This window comes from Pseudophryne corroboree, chromosome 6, assembly GCF_028390025.1.
Source record: "Pseudophryne corroboree isolate aPseCor3 chromosome 6, aPseCor3.hap2, whole genome shotgun sequence".
NCBI lineage: Eukaryota > Metazoa > Chordata > Amphibia > Anura > Myobatrachidae > Pseudophryne > Pseudophryne corroboree.
In genome coordinates this window covers 307,064,981-307,087,556 of record NC_086449.1, presented here as the reverse complement: position 1 = coordinate 307,087,556, position 22,576 = coordinate 307,064,981, and the positions used below count along the sequence as shown (strand labels likewise).

Here is a 22,576-nt window from a genome sequence, read left to right as displayed (position 1 = left end):
CAATGTACTGTACTCATACACAAATACCCCTTTTCCACTAAAGCACGGGTCGCAGCCGTGTTGCCTGACACGGCTGCGACCCGTGCTACAGCCCCTTTTGAACATCGCTCACCAACCCGGCATATTGCCGGGTTGGTGACGCTACTACTGACGCGGCAGGGTCGGTGTCTCCCAGCGCCGCCCTCCCTATACACTGTGAACGGGTGCCGTGTCGCCGCGACACGGCACCCGTTCACACTACACAACTAGCCGGGTTGAACACGTGTTCAACCCGGCTAGCTACCCGGGTAGGATTCCCGGATCACCTGATCCGGGAATTTGCCGGGGAACCCTTTTCCACTAGGGCAAAACATGGGTAAATGCGTGCCCCCGCACATTTACCCGTGTTTCTAAGCTAGTGGAAAAGGGGTATAATTTAGCTGTAAAAAGACTGGCTTAGGTAAATGTCAATGGGGACATTACGATGGAGTTGCAGGCTGTACGTAGTTGGACGTAAGTGGAAATACGCCAGCTTACAGGCATATCTTTAGTATCTAGTAAAGGGCAGGTGAAAGTCAGCACTTGTGAAGATGATGACTAGGATCAAACTGGAGATGAGCGGGTTCGGGTGTTACTCGGTTTTACTTGGTTCTCAAAACAGCATCTTATTGGCTATTCAAAACTCGAGACATCCGTAAGCCAATAAGATGCCATTTTGAGAACCGAGTAAATCCGAGTAAAACCGAACCCGCTCATCTCTAGATCAAACTAAGCATATGAATTGAGGGCAGAAACACCACAAAATGTGTACGACTTGGCATATGGGCGAATGCACATAATTATTTCCGTGCATGCAACGCAGGAGGACACGTGCCTGATTATTGCCCAACATCAGGACCCTTGTGGTTTATATATGTAAACCTGTCATAATAACCCATGGAGCAAAATGTGAAGCTGACTTACTATATTATTCCCAATTAGTTATCTGCCCGTCACAATGACAGAACAATATTTACAGTAATGTCAGTGCCAGCGGCTGTGCGTGCCCGAACGGAGCAACAATTGAATTGCCTCCTCATTTCTCACTGCCAATAGAAAGTGGAGGGCATCAACTCATACCATTCATTGCCTCATTGGAGCTTGCAGTCTATGAGGTTTATGTACTAAGCCTTGGAGAGAGATAAAGTGGATAGAGATAAAGTACCGGCCAATCAGCTCCTAACTGTCATTTTTCAATCACAGCCTGTAACATGGCAGTTAGGAGCCGATTGGCTGGTACTTTATCTTTCTCCACTTTATCTCTCTCCAAAGCTTAGTACATAGACCCCTATATTCCCTAACATAGATGGGCACACACATTAGGCATAACTATTTGTTAGAATCTAATTAGTTGATCAGCACCACTATGGGAGGAAACACAAGCACTTGGAGAAAAGTCACACAAACACGAGGACACACAAACTCCACACAGATAAGCCATGACCAGAAATGTAAGTGCTTTGCGTCAGTAATGCTAACCACTATGCCAACCCTGCATGCCACTATAAGGGCGGGTACACACCTGAATGACAGGCAATTGGGCCATTGGTCAGGCCGAATTCCCTAAGGCCTGTACCATGCCCGATTGCCCGTACGCAGCAAGAAGATTTTATGAAAAACAGAGTGATCACTGTTCCATCATTAATATGAATGGTGCTGCATGCAAAATCGTGCGGTTGGCTGTGCAGCACGGCCACCCAAAAGATATTGCATACGACCGTGGGAGAGTGCAAATCGCAGGTACACACTGTACGATCCGACCGATATGTCATTCAGATTTGGACGGAAACGACATATTGCGCCGACATGGTTCAGGTGTGTACCCACTCTAAACTTCTTCCACATTTCACTGCTATGCTGGCATATAACTGTATCAGTAGTACCGAAGGCTCCAAATACATATTTATGATAGCTAATAGATAGATAGATATGGTACAAATGACCCCTAATGGAGATGAAGGATTGCTGCAGCGTTGTTATTCTGGGCACATTGTTGTCAGATGGCAGCTGCGTCACTGTCAGGAGGGCAGACACTGGATGACTATCCTCTCCACTGTCACTGTGCCTCCCTCAGAAGAGGACGCTGCAGATTTCCATATTATAACATTATCCTCCACCAATAGTCTATTACTCACCCCTAGTATTCAGTAGACATTACTGACTTCCCTCATATTCCCTTATGTATCAGGCGTCCTTACCAGCTGTCTGTAACGCTCAGACACCATAATACCAGCTATGAGTCCCCTATAATAAGGGACATTATTATGCAGCTATCTGTGTCTGATGCAACAGCGTGTCTGTACTATAGCTGCCACATACCTCCCACACACATTACACACACATACATACAAACATACACATACATACACACGTGTGATATGCTGGGTACAGGAGCGGGCACACTGCCAGGCAAAGCACTGATGTTCTCCCATGTTTATGATGAGCCAGGCACACTGGGCTACTGCATGCCCTAGCACGGGAGGTGCCCGGGCACCAAGGGGGCTACATAACATCCTACCTGTATCTGTCGCCGCGGCTGTAGTCATCCTCACTGCAGCTGCCTCCCTCCAGGCCCGCTCTGCCATCCACACTGTCCGGCTCATCATCCTCCGCCGCCTCTATAGCCACTCTGATCTGCACCTGTGTGCCCAGGTCCCAGCCGCTGCCTGCAGCCTTCATCGCTGGCACACCCCCTACCTCCGTGTCCCCCGCTGCCCCAGGTGGGGCACACGGCTCCTCGCTGTCATTCTGGGGGGCAGCGGGCACTGGCTGCATCTCTCGGGCATGCGGAGACTCTGCCATCGGGATCCTCTGCCTGCTGTCAGAGATGAAGGGCAGCCTAGGTGCCAAGCCAGAGCCTGCCAGACCCTCCCGGAGAGCGGGCGCTGGCACTGCCGCCGCACACTGAGCCTGTCACAGCGCCTTCCTGCTGCTGCTGCTGAGGACAGAGCTGCGGTCACGTCTTCCTCCCAGCCAGAGGATGGGCCCTCCTCCTCCTCTCCGACTATCCACCATCGCCAGCAGCCAGCCCTCCTCTGCAAGGTCTTCCTAGGGACAGCAGCGGCAGCAACAGCCGGAATAGAGGCGGCGCGAGGAGGCGGCTCCCAGCCTCCCACTAATATACATCACTCTGGCATTCTTTACATTGCACACGATGGCTGCATCCTCTAGGCTGGGGCATAAGCGCCATCTGCTGGACCCCGTCCTAAACAGTTAAATAAAAAATCCCCCTAAATAAATGTTCTCACATATTGGGGGATATTCAATTGTTTGAAAAGTTGGTTGGGTGTCTGTTTTTTTTCCGTGTCTACTAGATATACTTGCCTACTTTTGAAAACTAGTTTCAGGGAGATTGCAGGTGTTAGGAGAATGCACCGCGTGCCATTGAGGTTAGTTCTAAATCCAAGTTAGGTAAGGGGCCATGGCCGAACAGGGTACCCGAAATGTACCCTCGCTTCGCTCATGACGCTTCGGGCTGGTTGGTGGCGTGGATAGTAGTAGAACTATCCCGCTGGACTAACTCCTCCTCCTGATGGTGTGGCTCCTCCCACTGGCATCATAGGTCCTTTAGGCCACTTGATTCTAGCATCTACCGTGCCATTGAGGGGGCATGTCATGTTCCACCCAAAGGGCGTGTCTAGCTCCACCTTTACATACAAACACACTGATGATATATGTCCAGAGCAATAAAGCTGTCACAAAACTTTGTATAGCAGGCCATTCAACGCTGCTTTCACATACAGGTATATTAGTTATATTGTCTGTTAATATGGTGCAGAAAATATAACTCCTAATTATCGGAGTATTTTAACTACATTCACATATCAGTGCCCTAATAATTGCTGTTCATACAAATAAGTGTGTGCTATGATGAGATTCCTCTCAGAGAGGACGCAAACTAAGTATTCCGCTACCCAGAAGCGTAAAAAGGGTCAATGGTGATAAGGGCAAATAAAAAAAAAATGTTGCCCCTTAAAAAGGTGTCTTGTGTTGTGGCTGCTCTTATATTTTCTGTATAACACCCCCTTGCCTGTATTTTCTGTATAGTGACCAACCCTGTCCACATATTACCTGTAGTGACCACCTCTGTCCGCATATTCCCCGTAGTGACCATTTTGTCCGCATATTCCCCATAGTGACCCCCTTGTCTTCATATTCCCTGTAGCGACCTCCTATGTCTGCATATTCCCCATAGTGACCATTTTGTCCACATATTCCCATAGTGGCCCCCTTGTCCGCATATTGCCCGTAGTTGCCCCTCTGTCTGCATATTCCCTGTAGTGACCCCTTGTCTGCATATTCTCTGTAGTGACCCCCCTTGTCTGCATATTTCCCGTAGTGACCCCCTTGTCTGCATATTCCCCATAGTGACCTCCTTGTCTGCATAATCCCCATAGTGACCCCTTGTCTGCATATTCCCTAGTGACCCCTTGTCTGCATATTCCCCATAGTGACCCCTTGTCTGCATATTCCCCATAGTGACCCCTTGTCTGCATATTCCCTGTAGTGACCCCTCTGTCTGCATATTCCCCATGGTGATCCCTCTGTCAGCATATTCCCCATAGTGACCCTAGTTTGCATATTCCCCATGGTGATCCCTCTGTCAGCATATTCCCCATAGTGACCCTAGTTTGCATATTCCCCATAGTAACCCCCTTGTCTGCATATTCCCCATAGTGACCCCCTTGTCTCCATATTCCTCATAGTGACCCCTTCTCTGCATATTGCCCATAGTGACCCCTTGTCTGCATATTGCCCATAGTGACCCCCTTGTCTGCATATTCCCCATAGTGACCTCTTGTCTGCATATTCCCCATAGTGACCCCTTGTCTGCATATTCCCATAATGACCTCCCTTGTCTGCATATTCCCCATAGTGACCCCTTGTCTGCATATTGCCCATAGTGACCCCCTTGTCTGCATATTCCCCATAGTTAACCCCTTGTCTGCATATTCCCCATAGTGACCTCTTGTCTGCATATTCCCATAATGACCTCCCTTGTCTGCATATTCCCCATAGTGACCCCTTGTCTGCATATTCCCATAATGACCTCCCTTGTCTGCATAGTTCCCGTAGTGACCCCACTTGTCTGCATATTCCCCTTAGTGACCCCCTTGCCTGCATATTCCCCACAGTGACCCCTAGTCTGCATATTCCCCATAGTGACCCCTGGTCTGCATATTCCCCATAGTGACCCCTTGTCTGCAGATTCCCATAATAACCTCCCTTGTCTGCATATTCCCCATAGTGACCCCTTGTCTGCATATTCCCTATAGCGACCCCGTCTACATATTCCCCGTAGTGACCCCTTGTCTGCATATTCCCTGTAGTAACACCCCTTGTCTGCATACAGTATGCCCTGTAGTGACCCCCTTGACTGAATATTCCCTGTAGTGACTCCCTTGTCTGCATAGAGTATGCCCTGTAGTGACCCCCCCCTTGTCTGCATATTCCCTGTAGTGATCCCCCTTGTCTGCATATTCCCTGTAGTGGCCCCCCTTGCCTGCATAGAGTATGCCCTGCAGTGACCCCCCTTGTCTGCATATTCCCTGTAGCTACCCCCCCCCCCGGCTGCATATTCCCTGTAGTGACCCCCCCATGACTGCATATTCCCTGTAGTGGTCCCCTTGTCTGCATACAGTTTGGCGCTTGTAGTGACCCCCTTGTCTGCACACATATGCCGTGGTGACCCCCACTTGTCTGCATATTCCCTGTAGTGACACACCTTGTCTGCACACAGTATGCCCTGCAGTGACCTCCTCTGCAGTGGCGTAACTAGAGGTCCGCAGCCACTGCAAGCGCTTGGAGGCATGCAGGGCTACGGGGCGCCCTAGCCGCCGCCACTGATTCTGTTTTTGGAAGGAGGGACACGGAGGGCACAGCACGCACCTCTCATGTGTGTCCCTCCTGGGTCTCCAGCGGCAGCGGCTTGTCTGTTAAATGAAGTGCCCGTTCGTGAGCTCTGATTGGCTCATGAACCGGCACTTCATTTGATAGACACGCCGCTGCTGACGGAGACTCAGGAAGGAAACACAGGAGAGGCGCACGCTATGCCCTCCGTGTCCCTCCTTCCCAAAAAAGAATAGCAGCGGGGGAGCCCGGGGGGGGGGGGGGGGGGGGGTGTACCTGGCACTGGGGGAGCAAATTTGGCACTGGGGGGGGCATATTTGGCACTGGGGGTACATATTTGGCACTGGGGGTACATATTTGGCACTTGGGGGGGCATGTTTGGCACTGGGGTGCATATTTGGCACTGGGGGAACATATTTGGCATTGGGGGAACATATTTGGCACTTGGGGTGGCATGCTTGGCACTGGGGGTGGCATATTTGGCACTTGGGGGGGCATATTTGGCACTGGGGGAGCATATTTGACCCTGGGCGAGCATATTTGGCACGTGGGGGGCATACCCCCTGGTTACAAGCACAACACCCAGCTCATGAAATCCCTGGCAACAAGCATTATCCCCTAGCAATGAGCATGACACCCAGTGCATGAAACCCCTGTCAACGAATATTACCACCAGGGCTGTTTCTAGCCAATTTGGCTCCCAGTGCGAGATTTAAAAATGCGCCCCCCATGACATAAAAAAATGTGCCCCCCCCCCCACACACCTAGATAAAAAAAAACTTGCGTGCGCACTCGACAAGGGGGGGGTGGCCTCATCTAAATGAGTGTGGCCTCGTCTGAAAAGACTACCTCACAATCCAGTTTTTGACCCTGCTCCAACAGATCACGACCACCACAGGAAAAAAAAATTCTACCATATTAAACCCCACACAGTAATGCCCCCTGCACCATATTATGCCACACACTGCAATGCCCTTGATACATTAAATCCCCACACTACAGCAGGCAAGAGTCCCCATTTCACACATTACGGCAGGTGTCCCCATTTTACACATTGAGAGAGAGAGAGAATACTTACAGAGGCGATTACCGCTCTTCGGCCCGCCTCGCCAGTCGCTCCTCGCGCCGGCCTTTCCCTCTTCCTAACTTGGATCCCCCTCTGTACTCCGCTCGGGGGGGGGGGGGGGGGGGGGAGTTTCGCGGAGAGACGGGGCTACGTCGTGACGTAATGATGCAACCGCGTCATTCCGTGAAACTCCCCCCCCCCCCCCCCCCCCCCCCGAGCGGGTTACTCGGGGAGAAATAGGAGGGGCAAGCAGGGAGCCACAGTTAGTGCCACGGCGGGCGCCCAGTGCGGTTGCACTGCTCGCCTGCCCCAAGAAACGGCCCTGATTACCACCTGGCAATAAGCTTGAAGCCCAGCACATGATACCTCTGGCAACAAGCATAACACCTACTGCATGAAATCCCTGGCAATGAGCATGACACCCTGAGCATGAAAACCCTTGGCACCGTGCATGGAACCAAGAGCATGAAACCTCTGGCAACGAGCAGGTAATTTAAAATTAATTAGAAGCCTTACTGTAGGACTTAATGTGTAATGGGCATTGCGGTGTGTGGCATAATGTATCACGGACATTGCGGTGTGTGTCATAATGTGTCACAGGCATTACGGTATGTGGCATACTATATCACGGGCATTGTGGTATCTGGTATAATGTCTCAGGGACATTGCAGTGTGTGGCATAATGTATAATGGGCATTGTGGTGTGTGGCATAGGGTATAACGGGCATTGCGGTATGTGTCACAGGCATTACGGTGTGTGTGTGGTATACTATATCACGGGCATTGTGGTATGTGGTATAATGTCTCAGGGTCATTGCAGTGTGTGGCATAATGTATCACGGGCATTGCGGTGTGTGGCATAATGTATCACGGACATTGCAGTGTGTGTCATAATGTGTCACAGGCATTGTATGTGCTATAATGTATCAGGGGCATTGCAGTGTGTAGCATAATGAATAACGGGCATTGCGATGCCTGTCATAATGTGTCACAGGCATTACGGTGTGTGGCATAATGTGTCAGGAGCATCATGGTGTGTGGAATATTGTGTCATGGGCATTAGTGTGTGTGAAATAATGTCTAAGGGCCATTGCAGTATGTGGCATAATGTATACTGGGCATTACTATATGGAGGGAAAATTACAAATAATGTAAGGGGCATGAATCAGGATTTTTTTCCTGTGGTGGCCAACGTCTGGGAGTGCAGGTTGCAAAACTGGGGTATAAGGTAGTCTTTTCCTCCAAAATCATGCCCCTTTATGCAAAACCACGCCCATTTTAGCAAGGCCACGCCCCTTTCTGTGCGCAGATTCATTGCTTTACTAGTGCCAATTATGGGGGGGGGGGGGGGGGTCAGAGGATTTTTTGGCTTGGGGGAGAAAAATGTCTAGTTACGCTACTGCTCCTCTGTCTGCATATTCCCTAAAGTGACCCCCTATCTGTATGCTGCCTATAGCTTCCACCCTTGCTTACATTTTTCCTGTAGTGACCCCCCTTGTCTTTATTATGTTTGCAGAGAACCTCCCCCCCCCCCCCCCCCTTGTTCCTTGCCGGGCTCCCGTTTCCCTATCCAGATCTTCCTGCTACTGCTCCCAGCTCCTCCCAGTAGTTGCCTACCATAGAAGAAGGGCCTCATTCCTTCCCTTCCTCCGCACAGTCTCGGCTCCTCTCTGACAGGCAGCGTGACTCACGAGCACTTTCTGATGCTGACGGGGAATGAGTCATCTCTGCAGCTGGGGAAGATTCTTTCTGCCTTCCTCCTTGTGTGCCTCCCGCAGCCAGCAGTGTAAAATTAGAGAGCGGCTGCAGACAGCCCTGGAGCCGAGGCCGCCAGTACCGCTCAAACTTCATCTAAGTGATCTGAGCACACTGCAGGTCCAGGATGGCCACCACAAGCCCCGCCCATGGCATTTCCAGACCTGCGCATGTGCAGTCCGGTTTTTCTGGTAAGGGTATAAACTCGGAAGGGCAGGCAAGGTTTCCGGGGCAGCGGGAGGCTGAAATAAAAAAACGGAGCCACACGCTAAATGCGGGAGGGTAGGCAAGTCTGCTATTAGATAGGAAAAAACAGACACCCAACTGACTTTCAAACAATTGAATACCCCCCATTAAATGTCCACTAATTGCAGCAGTATCATAAAACTCGCTTACATTGCGGGACCCGATTAAACTAGAAACACTACAATGTGGGACTCGCAGTGAGGTTGTGCGACTTTTTTGGGCTGCAGAAAAATGTCTGTAAAGTGATTTTTTTAAGTGTTTAAATCAGTGGTTCCCAAACTTTTTTAAGTCACGGCGCCCTAGAGTATCAGAATTTTTTTCACGGTACCCCTAGGCTAAAAGATTTTTATTGAGAAATTTAGGAAAAAAATTTAAATTAAGAAAAGTGTGTTTAAATGTCATCCTTAGGTTCAGTTATGTAGTGAGCTACTAAATTCACTTCTGTTTATCCGCATATTTTATTATTAAAAGCCACAACTACTGGTTTTGTCTATTTTATTGACCATAAATAATTTGAGTTGGTCCTGGACCACCAACCCAGGCAGTGTCGGACTGGTGCATGGATGGCCCACAGGGGAATGCAGTGGTAGGGGCCCATGCTTAGGGGTGGGGCCAGTGTTGGACTGGTGCATGGAGGGTCCACAGGGGGATGCAGTGGTAGGGGCCCATGCTTAGGGGTGTGGCCAGTGTCAGACTGGGGCATGAAGGGCCCACGGGGAATGCAGTGGTAGTGACCCATGCTTAGGGGTGTGGCCAGTGTCAGACTGGGGCATGAAGGGCCCACGGGGGATGCAGTGGTAGGGGCCCATGCTTAGGGGTGTGGCCAGTGTCAGACTGAGGCATGAAGGGCCCACAGGGAATGCAGTGGTAGGGGCCCATGCTTAGGAGTGGGTAAGCATGGGCCCCTACCACTGCATCCCCCTGTGGACCCTCCATGCACCAGTCCGACACTGGCCCCACCCCTAAGCATGGGCCCCTACCACTGCATTCCCCTGTGGACCCTCCATGCACCAGTCCGACACTGGCCCCACCCCTAAGCATGGGCCCCTACCACTGCATTCCCCTGTGGACCCTCCATGCACCAGTCCGACACTGGCCCCACCCCTAAGCATGAGCCCCTACCACTGCATCCCCCTGTGGACCCTCCAGGCACCAGTCCGACACTGAACCCAGGCCACCCCAGCAAGTACCCCAAGGCACCCCAGGGTACCACAGTTTGAGAACCACTGGTTTAAACACGTTTGTAAAAGTGGGGGTGCACACAAAAAAAACAATTTCCTCAGAAAAAGCAATGCAAGTTTGGAATTGCAAATGTAATTCACTGTGTCAGTTCGCCAAGAGAACGGCTTCCACATAATTGAAGTGGCTCCAGTATAGTAAATGTTAGCATAAAGTAATTTGCATTACCATAAAATACTGTAATCAGTACTTGCCAACTTCTTAATATCGACTTCTGTGAGATCCCAAAAGGTCAACGCAGTTGGGTGGTGCGCTGGTGTCGTACAGCGAATCGCTTCATAGTGGTGCTGCCCCTGCTGCTCAATGCTGTGATTTGAGGCAGTGAGGGGAATGGCTATAAAGACATTATTCAACATGAATTACCTCATCAAGACACCTGGAGGATCTGGGAGGCTAGTATTCACTCTCAGGATTCATGGGCTGACTGAAATTCAGAAAACAAGCAAATATTCTGGGAGAGTAGGCCTCACTGCACATGTGCGTGCCTTATGGATTATCGCCTGACACTTTAAATAAAGCTAATACAAAATGACAGAAACTCATATCAGATATGATACAAATGGCGTCATAGGGTCAAGAGTCCCATGGTCTGCTGTTCTGAGCCAGCACATTCGCAATGAGTTCACTGTGCAGGCTGTGTTACCCCATGCATGTCCAGTACAGCAGATCCTTTAGATGAGCACACTTGCAAAGCCAGTAAATCCTCATATTTTGCTGTAGTATCGGGACATGCTCCAACTCTAGTATTTTGTAATTATGCAAAATTACGATATAAGCATTTAATATATATAATCAAACTACCGCACAGAGAAAACAGGGTAAAAGGATGCAGAGTATGCTATTGTCTTTAGGTGCATCATCAGTAAACTACATTTGACATTTTTTTCAGGGTTTTGCAATTTCCCGTCTCTGTAGAAGATGCACAGGGCTCTAGAGATGTTTGCACAAAATAATTGTGTGATATGTTCTATAGCATATTGAGGTGGGTTTGCATTATTTTCTCAATCTTACTGAACAAATGCAATTTAAAACCAAGCAATTGTATCGCATACAGTAGTTGTCTACTCTACCGGAAGTTGCTGGAGACTTACAATTTTTTGGATAGTGCCCCACACCCCTGGAAGAGAAGAGGCTCTCCCGCAACCTATCTACTTTCAGTAAAGCAGGCAAGATGAGGAGATTAACAGGGGAATTCAGGCACTGTATGGAGGGGCGAGGCTAAATTACGAGAATTGCGTCATTTAGCCCCATCACCACAAACTACTGAATTGCGGCAATTTCCCTGTATTGGGGACAGGACCTAATGATGTGAGTACCTGGCCCCACCCACCAAAGCGTGCAGCATCATGTCCTCTCAGGGCTTTTCCCAGAGAGGATACATCAGAAGTAGGCGAGTATGTTTTATCAGCCATGTTGGATTTATGCTGCTTATATTGGCCCTGATGCTAAGATGCCCGCATACGTGCATATGCAGATTTACTAGTAACAGACACTTGCCCCTGGCGAGGCCAACTCAGCATCAGTTTCTTTATCCGATCTATAGAATTGCTGAAACAACATTTATAAATCCAGTACAGCTGATTAAATTGTGTGTTCTGGAAATACTTTCAGGGATCTATTCATTATGATAAATATGTAACTGGTGAAAATTAAGTTCTGAACTAGCTGCCAGTTCATTAAGCATTTCAGAGACATTCATCATGCCTTAGGCTTATTAACAAAAGTATCACTTGTATCTCAATACTTTTGCTCCACAGCTGCAGTATCCCTAAGGATTTCCTCATGCTGCTGCTGTATGTAAATCTCCCGTCCCGATGTCTGTACCTCCCAGTGGTGCACAGTGGGGTGAGGCAGGTGAGGTATAAGCCAGAATTTTGACTATACAAAGTATATGAAACAGATGGGTCCATGTTTATCTTGACCTCAATAGGATTAATTGAGACTGGGCATTCGGACTTAATCCCCCGCTGTAATGATTTAGGGGGTAATTCCAAGTTGATCGCAGCAGAATTTTTTTTAGCAGTTGAGCAAAACCATGTGCACTGCAGGGGGGGCAGATATAACATGTGCAGAGAGAGTTAGATTTGGGTGGGTTATTTTATTTCTGTGCAGGGTAAATACTGGCTGCTTTATTTTTACACTGCAATTTAGATTGCAGATTGAACACACCACACCCAAATCTAACTCTCTCTGCACATGTTATATCTGCCCCTCCCGCAGTGCACATGGTTTTGCCCAATTGCTAACAGAATTCCTGCTGCGATCAACTTGGAATTACCCCCTTAATCCCCTGCTGTATTGTTCTCTGTATTGTATTGCATCTGAGAACAATAGATGAAGGGTTTATGTTAATAAACCATGTTGTGCCTAGGCGCAGCAAACTAGTCAAGATAACCGTGGACCCATCTGTATTATTCCAATCACTTTTATAGTCAAAACTCTGTTGTAAAAAGGCTGTGATTAGTGGGGCAGTGCGTCCCCTGCCTATCTTTTCTGCACATCTCTGATCAAAACTCACCAAATTTCCAGCAGTATATACTACTGCACTTGTGCATAATACCCACACGAACCCTTTGGCTCATTTTGTGTGTAAATCTGGCTCTGATACTAGCCAGTGCTTCCTGAGCCATTTACCTCACTGCACGTCCCTGATTCCACCTCCCCACCAACCCAACCACTGTTTGTAACCACCCTGCTCAGAGTTGCAGCCATACCGCTGCTGCCTAAACCCCGTGTATAGTGCCGCAACACCCTCCCCCACCGCCGCTGTACAGCTTGTAGCACCTCCCCCCGCCCACTCAGAGCGAGTGGTGAACACAACCCCCTCACCACTCTGGGTATAAGTCAACTAATGCTGCCAAGCTGTTTATATGGTCTACAGACTAGATAATGACCAGAGAAACAACAAAAGTGGCCGCGCTGTGTGTCAGAGGTTATTGTAATAATAGAGAGCACAACGTGTATAGAAGATTTAAATATTTAATATCATAAAAAGCAATCGATTAATAAAATTAAATGCACACCTATATCTGTCTCAGGTGATAAATCAAGTCCTGTTTGGTAGTGCAAAAAGATGTAAGACGGATAAGCACGGTTCCAGATAAACTGATTTTAGGAAGCCATTGAACTGTATCAGTGGTAATGTAGTTACCTTCTACTTTTCTTTTGTCCACAAAAAGACTGGGTGCAAACTGTTGTTGTAGATTATGGGATTTTCTGAAAATGACTGACGGTGTGTCTTTTAGCTCCATTCTGAGAACCTGATCAGTCAAGAGAATGGAATAATTGTTGTAAATAATATTCTTAATCTTGGATGAAGAGCTGTAGAACTGTGAGATAAAATGGGGTTGATCCTGTTCAAAACTGCGTGAGGTTTTTTTTTGTATCAGTAGATCTTTCCTATCTAGAGTATCTGCCCTTTCACGTGCTGATTTTATTAAAGTCTCAGGATATCCTCGATTCTGAAAAGAGGTTGAGATCTTATTTGCTTGTAATTGATAGTCTAATGGGTCACTACAATTGCGTTTGATGCGTCTGAGTTGCCCAAATGGAATATTATTTAGCCATGGTTTATGATGGGAGCTATTATAGTGTATAAAATTAAGAGTATCTACCTCCTTACGGTAGGTTTTAGTAGAAATTTTGCCATCAACTATACTAAGTGTAATATCAAGGAAAGAAATAGATGTGTTACTAGAGGTACCCGAAAAGCGCAAATTGTAATCATTAGTGTTCAATTGAGTAATAAAGTCATCGGAAAGCGAAATACTAGACGGCCACACACTCCTCTACAACGGCAGGCGTCTAACACCGGGTACGTGATTAATCCTCTCAGCTGTGCAGTACAGTGGGCAACGCAGGACTTATTAGCCGGGGACGCTCGGCTAATACCAGCCCATCCTGGAGAGGTATTACATGCATCAACATTTATCCGGTGAATAATAGAGTGTATTATCTGGAACCGTGCTTATCCGTCTAACATCTATTTGCACTACCAAACAGGACTTGATTTAGCACCTGAGACAGATATAGGTGTGCATTTAATTTTATTAATCGATTGCTTTTTATGATATTAAATATTTAAATCTTCTATACACGTTGTGCTCTCTATTATTACAATAACCTCTGACACACAGCGCGGCCACTTTTGTTGTTTCTCTATCTCTTCATCCATCTTCACATAGTGGTCTGTGGCAAGCGCAGTGTCTCAGGAGTTACTTTACATTTATACATATATTGTGATCTATATTGTTGTTGTGATTCATATATTTGGGTAGTCTTTTCTGTTGTTCTGTTTTATTTCTGTAGATAATGACCAGCAGTGGGCTAACGCCTGATATTTATACAGGTCAGGGAGCCCCAGCCTTGCACAATCATAGCGGTTCAGATTGAGCAGTATGGTGAACATAGCTGTCCGTCTGGTGAACACAGGACAGCAGGACTTGATGTGTGTCTTCGGGGAGTGACTACAATGAAGGACAGGACTGCCAGAGGTAAGGAGAAACAGAATGGAGGGATCAGAGATCCCTCTGTTGCACAAGCTGCCAGTTAAACGGAAACTTGTGATGACTATTGGGTGCTGTACGCCATCTCAGGATGGAGTACAGTAACACTCATACATTCCAAAAAAAATGCTTCATTCAGATGAATCGCATTATTTCTACTTCACAGTGTAAATTATCGGCGGAGAATTGTAACTACTAGCACATATCTGTGATATCTCCTGTGTTACACTGTTACTAAGTGGCATATTCGTGATCACTTAAAATTAGAGATGTGCGGTTTTGGATTTATTCCGACCCAAAAAAACAGCATCTTATTGGCTCTCAGATGTCATGTGCTTTGGATAGCCAATGAAAAAAATCCGGATAAATCCAAACTCTAGTTAATTTTGGTGTTAAGAACCGAGTAAATCCGAACCACACATCTCTACTTAAAATGTATTTCTTACATTTACTTTATTGCTTTTTATCTGTTTTAAATTGCAGCATTGCACAGACTGCTACGATAATTGCAACACTCCTCACACTAAAGTATGCTCCATCTTCTCTTTTCTCCTGCTGCTTCTGTCTCTTTGCAGTCTGTCTTCAAACTGCAATGTAAGTATGAGAATTGAAAACTAAAGTTTGTCATTTCACATTTTTTTCATATTGAATATGCCTCATAATGGCCCTGAAACTTAATTTCTACAAAAGTAGAAGAAAATATTAATTTTCACTTTGTCAGGTCTGTAACTGTGTCTGTTCCCGAAGGGGGCACTAGTGGGTCAGTGGTGGTGTGGTGGAGGAAATGAGGAGGCTGTAGAAGATTCCTGCGCATGTGTGCAAAGATATTTATTTATCACACAGAGGTATGACAGTTACTGAAGCACAATAACAATACTGATGGTTTGAGCAAGGAAGCTGGCAGAGGTATAACAACAGTCACAGGTGATAATCTGTAAACCAGTCAGGGACGTGCAGTCAGGGGAGGCAGTGCCTCCCCTTTGATTAATTATTAAAATAATACAAAGAAGATACTTATGACACATATTCTGTGTCATAAGTATTTATTTTATTCTAATAATTTTAAGTCCTTAAATTACTTTGGGAGGTACGGATAGCAGTGCCTCCTATATATAATGCGAAACGGGGATTCAGCGGTGGGCGGGGCCAAGCACTGGGCTGGAAAAGCCCATTAAATAAGATCGGGAAAGCGGCACTTAAACAAGTGCCTCGCTGACAGGGACATGTCAGCGAGGCACCTGTGATTGGACAGCGGATCCAGTGCTGGATCCGCTGTCAATCACCCACACAGCGGCGCTGGAGGCGGAAGTGGTGGCGGGTCTCGGCGGTGACTGGCGTTGAAGCCCTGTAGCAGGAGTCAGTGCGGTAGCGGGCAGGACTCTTCCCTCTCATTCCTCCTCCGCAGTGGCAGCAGCTTGATACGCAGGACTCCCTTCTCGTTCCTCCATCGCAGCGCCAGCAGCTTGATACCCAGGTTAGTGTGTGTGTGTCTCTCTCCTTCCTTTCCCCCTCCTTTCTCCACACCCCCTCCCCTCCCGTGGATGACTTCAGGAACGAAGTTTGTAAGTATAATTTTCATTTTTACAGGTACCCCTATTGGATTCTACTGGACAAGTGGACGTGATCGGCGTGGGATGTAGGTAAGTAATCTCTCTCTCTCATTTTTACAGGTACCCCTATTGGATTCTACTGGATAAGTGGACGTGATCGGCGTGGGATGTAGGCAAGTATGTGTGAGTGTGTAAGTGTGTTTTAATAAATTTTTACTGTCACGGTGTGTGTGTTGTGTTTATATTTGGATATTTTTTGTTGTTGTAGAACTACAGGTACCAGCGGGCCCGTTATTTCCCCGCATGCTGGTACTTGAGGTTCTCCAAGTACCAGCAAGCGGGGGAGGCTTGCTGGGCCTTGTAGTTCCACAACAAAAAACAATATTCTTTTTTTTTACACACTTATGGCTACCAGCCCGGCACCCACCGCCCAGGGGTGCTAGGGACAGCCTCGGGCTTCACCCCTGGCCCTCGGGTGCCTGGAGGGTGTGGACCCCTTGATTTAAGGGGTCCCCACTCCTCCAGGGAACCCCGGACAGGGGTGACTAGTTGGGGGGGTGTAATGCCACGGCCGCAGGGACCTACATAAATGTGTCCCCCGGCTGTGGCATTATGTCCCTGGCTAGTGGAGCCCAGTGCTGGTTTTAAAAATACGGTGGACCCCCTACATCTTTTATCCCCCATATTTTTGGAACCAGGACCGGACTAAGAGCCCGGTGCTGGTTGTCTAAATACGGGGAACCCTTGTCCAATATTTTTCCCAGTATTTAAACTAGTGATGAGCGGGTTCAGTTCCTCGGAAACTGAACCCCCCCGAACTTCACCCATTTTACACGGGTCCGAGGCATACTCGGATTCTCCTGTATGGCTCGGTTAACCCGAGCGCGCCCGAACGTCATCATCCCGCTGTCGGATTCTCGCGAGATTCGGATTCTATATAAGCAGCCGCGCGTCGCCGCCATTTTCACTCGTGCATTGGAAATGTTAGGGAGAGGACGTGGCTGGCATCCTCTCCGTTTATTAATCATATTTGTGCTGCTTATTGCTTAATTGTGGGGACTGGGGAGCAGCTGTATTATATAGGAGGAGTACAGTGCAGAGTTTTGCTGACAAGTGACCACCAGTATATTTTGTCTGCCTGAAAAACACTCCATATCTGTGCTCAGTGTGCTGCATATATCTGTGCTCACACTGCTTAATTGTGGGGACTGGGGAGCAGCTATATATAGGAGGAGTACAGTGCAGAGTTTTGCTGACCAGTGACCACGAGTATACGTTGTCTGCCTGAAAAACACTCCATATCTGTGCTCAGTGTGCTGCATATATCTGTGCTCACACTGCTTAATTGTGGGGACTGGGGAGCAGCTGTATTATATAGGAGTACAGTGCAGAGTTTTGCTGACCAGTGACCACCAGTATACGTTGTCTGCCTGAAAAACACTCCATATCTGTGCTCAGTGTGCTGCATATATCTGTGCTCACACTGCTTAATTGTGGGGACTGGGGAGCAGCTGTATTATATAGGAGGAGTACAGTGCAGAGTTTTGCTGACCAGTGACCACCAGTATACGTTGTCTGCCTGAAAAACACTCCATATCTGTGCTCAGTGTGCTGCATATATCTGTGCTCACACTGCTTAATTGTGGGGACTGGGGAGCAGCTGTATTATATAGTAGTGATGAGCGGGTTCGGTTTCTCGGAAACCGAACCCTCCCGAACTTCACCCTTTTTACACGGGTCCGAGGCATACTCTGATTCTCCCGTATGGCTCGGTTAACCCGAGCGCGTCCGAACGTCATCATCCCGCTGTCGGATTCTCGCGAGATTCGGATTCTATATAAGCAGCCGCGCGTCGCCACCATTTTCACTCGTGCATTGGAAATGTTAGGGAGAGGACGTGGCTGGCGTCCTCTCCGTAATTGTTGAACTTGATTGTGCACTATTGCTTAATTGTGGGGAGGGCTGGGGAGCAGCTGTATAATATAGGAGGAGTACAGTGCAGAGTTTTGCTGATCAGTGACCACCAGTTATCCGTTTTCTGCCTGAAAAAAAAACGCTCCATATCTGTGCTCAGTGTGCTGCATATATCTGTGCTCACACTGCTTAATTGTGGGGACTGGGGAGCAGCTGTATTATATAGCAGGAGTACAGTGCAGAGTTTTGCTGACAGTGACCACCAGTATACGTTGTCTGCCTGAAAAACACTCCATATCTGTGCTCAGTGTGCTGCTTTATTGTGGGGACTGGGGACCACAAGTATAATATTATATAGGAGGAGTACAGTGCAGAGTTTTGCTGACCAGTGACCACCAGTATATAATATATAGCATTACGGTATAGTAGGCCACTGCTAGACCTACCTCTGTGTCGTCATTAAGTATACTATCCATCTAGATTCTATACCTGTGGTGCATTTCAGTTGTGCAGTTTGCTGACACAGTGACCACCAGTATATATAGCAGTACGGTACGGAAGGCCACTGCTGTACCTACCTCTGTGTCGTCATTAAGTATACTATCCATCTACATTCTATACCTGTGGTGCATTTTAGTTTTGCAGTTTGCTGACACAGTGACCACCAGTATACTATATATAGCAGTACGGTACGGAAGGCCACTGCTATACCTACCTCTGTGTCATCATTAAGTATACTATCCATCTACATTCTATACCTGTGGTGCATTTTAGTTTTGCAGTTTGCTGACACAGTGACCACCAGTATACTATATATAGCAGTACGGTACGGAAGGCCACTGCTGTACCTACCTCTGTGTCGTCATTAAGTATACTATCCATCTACATTCTATACCTGTGGTGCATTTTAGTTTCTCTAACGTCCTAAGTGGATGCTGGGGACTCCGTCAGGACCATGGGGTTTAGCGGCTCCGCAGGAGACAGGGCACAATAATAAAAGCTTTAGGATCAGGTGGTGTGCACTGGCTCCTCCCCCCACGACCCTCCTCCAAGCCTCAGTTAGATTTTTGTGCCCGGCCGAGAAGGGTGCAATCTAGGTGGCTCTCCTGAGCTGCTTAGAATAAAAGTTTAAGTTAGGTTTTTTATTTTCAGTGAGTCCTGCTGGCAACAGGCTCACTGCTACGAGGGACTTAGGGGAGAGAAGTAAACTCACCTGCGTGCAGGATGGATTTGCTTCTTAGGCTACTGGACACCATTAGCTCCAGAGGGAGTCGGAACACAGGTCTCACCCTGGGGTTCGTCCCGGAGCCGTGCCGCCGACCCCCCTTGCAGATGCCGAAGTTGAAGAGGTCCAGAAACAGGCGGCAGAAGACTTTCAGTCTTCATAAGGTAGCGCACAGCACTGCAGCTGTGCGCCATTGTTGTCAGCACACTTCATACCAGCGGTCACTGAGGGTGCAGGGCGCTGGGGGGGGCGCCCTGGGCAGCAATGTATTATACCTTCTTTATGGCTAAAATACATCACATATAGCCCTTGAGGCTATATGGATGTATTTAACCCCTGCCAGATCTCACAAACTCCGGGAGAAGAGCCCGCCATTTTAGGGGGCGGGGCCTATTCTCCTCAGCACACGGCGCCATTTTCCTGCTCAGCTCTGCTGTGAGGAAGGCTCCCAGGCTCTCCCCTGCACTGCACTACAGAAACAGGGTTAAAACAGAGAGGGGGGGCACTTATTTGGCGATATGATTACATATGTGAAAATACTATAAGGGAAAACACTTGTATAAGGGGTTGTCCCTGTATAATTATAGCGTTTTTAGTGTGTGCTGGCAAACTCTCCCTCTGTCTCCCCAAAGGGCTAGTGGGGTCCTGTCCTCTATCAGAGCATTCCCTGTGTGTGTGCTGTGTGTCGGTACGTGTGTCGACATGTAGGAGGACGATGTTGGTGAGGAGGCGGAGCAAATTGCCTGTATTGGTGATGTCACTCTCTAGGGAGTCGACACCGGAATGGATGGCTTATTTAGGAATTACGTGATAATGTCAACACGTTGCAAGGTCGGTTGACGACATGAGACGGCCGGCAAACAAATTAGTACCTGTCCAGGCGTCTCAGAAACCGTCTGGGGTTTGTAAAAACGCCCATTTACCTCAGTTGGTCGACACAGACACGGACACTGACTTCAGTGTCGACGGTGAAGAAACAAACGTATTTTCCTTTAGGGCCACACGTTACATGTTAAGGGCAATGAAGGAGGTGTTACATATTTCTGATACTACAAGTACCACAAATAAGGGTATTATGTAGGGTGGGAATAATCTACTTGTAGTTTTTCCTGAATCAGATAAATTAAAGTGTGTGATGATACGTGGGTTTCCTCCGATAGAAAATTATTGGAGGTATACCCTTTCCCGCCAGAAGTGAGGGCGAGTTGGGAAACACACCTTAGGGTGGATAAGGCGCTCACACGCTTATAAAAACAAGTGGCGTTACCGTCTCCAGATACGGCCGCCCTCAAAGAGCCAGCTGATAGGAAGCTGAAAAATATCCTAAAAAGTATATACACACATACTGGTGTTATACTACGACCAGCAATCGCCTCAGCCTGGATGTGCAGCGCTGGGGGGGCTTGGTCGGATTTCCTGACTGAAAATATTGATACCCTTGACAGGAACAATATTTTATTGACTATAGAGCATTTTAAGGATGCATTTCTATATATGCGAGATGCGCAGAGGGATATTTGCATTCTGGCATCAAGAGTAGATGTGATGTCCATATCTGCCAGACGATGTTTATAGACACGACAGTGGTCAGGTGATGCAGATTCCAGACGGCACATGGAAGTATTGCCGTATAAAGGGGCGGTCCATCGGACCTGGCGGCCATGGCAACAGCTGGAAAATCCACTTTTGTTACCCCAAGTCACATCTCAGCAGAAAAGGACACAGTCTTTTCAGTCTCAGTCCTTTCGTACCCATAAAGGCAGGCGGGCAAAAGGCCAGTCATATCTGCCCAGGGTTAGAGGAAAGGGAAGAAGACTGCAGCAGGCAGCCCATTCCCAGGAACAGAAGTCCTCCACAGCTTCTGCCAAGTCCGCAGCATGACGCTGGGGCCATACAAGCGGACTCAGGTGCGGTGGGGGGTCATCTCAAGAGTTTCAGCACGCAGTGGGCTCACTCGCAAGTGGACTCCTGGATCCTACACGTAGTATCCCAGGTGTACATTGGAAATTCGAGACGTCTTCCCCTCACAAGTTCCTGAAGTCTGCTTTACCAACGTCTCCCTCCGACAGGGAGGCAGTATTGGAAAAAAATTCACAGGCTGTATTCCCAGCAGGTGATAATCAAAGTACCCCTCCTACAACAAGGGAAGGGGTATTATTCCACACTATATTGTGGTACTGAAGCCAAACGGCTCGGTGAGATCTAAAAGATTTGAACAATTACATACAAGGGTTCAAATCAAGATGGAGTCACTCAGAGCAGTGATAGCGAACCAGGACGATATGGTGTCACTGGATATCAGGGACGCTTACCTACATGTCCAAATTTTGCCCTTCTCACCAAGGGTATCTCAGGTTCGTGGTACAGAACTGTCACTATCAGTTCAGACGCTGCCATTTGGATTGTCCACGGCACCCCGGGTCTTTACCATGGTAATGGCCGAAATGATGATTCTTCCTAAAAGAAATATGGACGCTTTCCTGATAAGGGCAAGGTCCAGAGAACAGTTGGCGGTCGGAGTAGCACTATCTCAAGTAGTTCTACGACCGCACGAGTGGATTCTAAATATTCCAAAATCGCAGCTTTTTCCGACGACACGTCTAATGTTCCTAGGAATGATTCTGGACACAGTCCAGAAAAGGATGTTTTCTCCCGGAGAAGAAGACCAGGGAGTTAACCGAGCTAGTCAGGAACCTCCTAAAACCAGGAAAAGTATCAGTGCATCATTGCACAAAGGTCCTGTGAAAAATGGTGGTTTCTTACAAAGCGATCCCATTCGGTAGATTTCACGCAAGAACCTTTCAGTGGAATCTGCTGGGAAAATGGTCCGGATCACATCTTCAGATGCATCAGCGGATAACCCTGTCTCCAAGGACAAGGGTGTTTTCTTCTGCGGTGGCTGCAGAGTGCTCATCTATGAAAGGGCCGCAGATTCGACATTCAGGACTGGGTCCTGGTGACCACGGATGCCAGCCTGAGTGGCTGGGGAGCAGTCACACAAGGAAAAAATTTCCAGGGAGTGTGATCAAGTCTGGAGACTTCTCTCCACATAAATATACTGGAGCTAAGGGCAATTTACAAGGCTCTAAGCTTAGCAAGACCTCTGCTTCAAGGTCAGCCGGTATTGATCCAGTGGGACAACATCACGGCAGTCGCCCACGTAAACAGACAGGGCGGCACATGAAGCAGGAGGGAAATGGCAGAAACT

The 22,576-nt window shown here is 47.9% G+C and overlaps 1 protein-coding gene and 1 long non-coding RNA gene across 2 annotated transcripts in view; one reads left to right on the top strand and one right to left on the bottom strand.

The window, feature by feature from the left end:
* Positions 1-22,576, bottom strand: part of LARP6 (La ribonucleoprotein 6, translational regulator) — a 174,722-nt gene that overhangs the window by 110,572 nt on the left and 41,574 nt on the right. The window lies entirely within an intron of this gene.
* The window catches only part of LOC134935218 (uncharacterized), a 46,624-nt gene continuing 38,543 nt past the window's right edge, over positions 14,496-22,576 (top strand). Inside the window, exons 1-2 of the long non-coding RNA XR_010179991.1 lie at positions 14,496-14,667; positions 15,163-15,273. This is a non-coding gene — a long non-coding RNA (uncharacterized LOC134935218). The remainder of the gene's footprint in view (positions 14,668-15,162; positions 15,274-22,576) is intronic.